We start from the raw sequence: 1,068 nt of genomic DNA on the forward strand, positions 1-1,068 counted from the left end.
TTTCTTTCTTTCTATTTTTTCTTTCTTTCTATTTTTTCTTTCTTTCTCTCCTTGGTCCCGTCCTTTTGTTTTCCTTTTTTATTCTCCCCAATCAACGGCTCCCCACTCTTCGAAAATTTACCATACATGCATACTTACTCACACGTACATACACAAACATATACACGCACGTGGAAGCACAATGGCCCAGTGGTTAAGGCAGTAGGATCGCGTTCGTAGGAACGCGGTTTCGATTACTAGACCGAGCGTTTTGAGTGTTTATTGAGCGAGGCTCCGGCGGGTGGGATGCTGTACTCTTTCACCGCATCTTTCTTTCACTCTTTCTTCCTGTTTCTCTTGTACCTGTATTTCCAAGGGCCAGCCTTGTCACACTCTGTGTCACCCTGAATATCCCCGAGAACTACGTTAAGGGTACACGTGTCTGTACACGTGTCTGTGGACTGCTCAGCCACTTTCACGTTAATTTCACGAGCAGGCTGTTCCGTTGATCAGATCGACTGGAACCTTCATCGTTGCAACCGACGGAGTGCCGCACACACAATGATCGTTCTCATCCTAATACAACTCAACTAATTCCCGATTGCACACATACAAACACACATACACATATGTATGTAACGCACGAATTTTCTGTAAATAACCATTCATGATGAATCCCTCAAAATAGCAAGATATTTCTAAATATATAACTATAAAATATTCTGACTCATAATATATCAAATCTGTACACCAATTCAAACAATCATAGATACATACATATATGCATATATGCAAGCATGTATGCATGTATGCATCCATCCATCCACACATATATACATGCATGCATATATATATACATACATACGTGTAAAAATATATATATATATGTGTGTATGTATGTGAGTGTATGGATCTTTTTTACCTTACTTTCCTTCACCTACCGTCTCTCCGTATTCTTTCTGTTGAAGAGCGTAGCTCGAAACGTCAAAGACTTTCCGTATTCCCGAGCGTCATACTAATATATCCTTTTGTTATTTACACCACCTGTCCTCGTCTGTTGTTATTATTTGTATATTCTCCCATATATAT

At 39.5% G+C, this 1,068-nt stretch overlaps 1 protein-coding gene across 1 annotated transcript in view; it reads right to left on the minus strand.

The window, feature by feature from the left end:
* LOC106871357 (growth hormone secretagogue receptor type 1) overlaps positions 1 to 1,068 on the minus strand; it is an 878,042-nt gene that overhangs the window by 402,762 nt on the left and 474,212 nt on the right. The gene's annotated exons all lie outside the window — the stretch shown is intronic.

This window comes from Octopus bimaculoides, chromosome 1, assembly GCF_001194135.2.
Source record: "Octopus bimaculoides isolate UCB-OBI-ISO-001 chromosome 1, ASM119413v2, whole genome shotgun sequence".
Classification (NCBI taxonomy): Eukaryota; Metazoa; Mollusca; class Cephalopoda; order Octopoda; family Octopodidae; genus Octopus; species Octopus bimaculoides.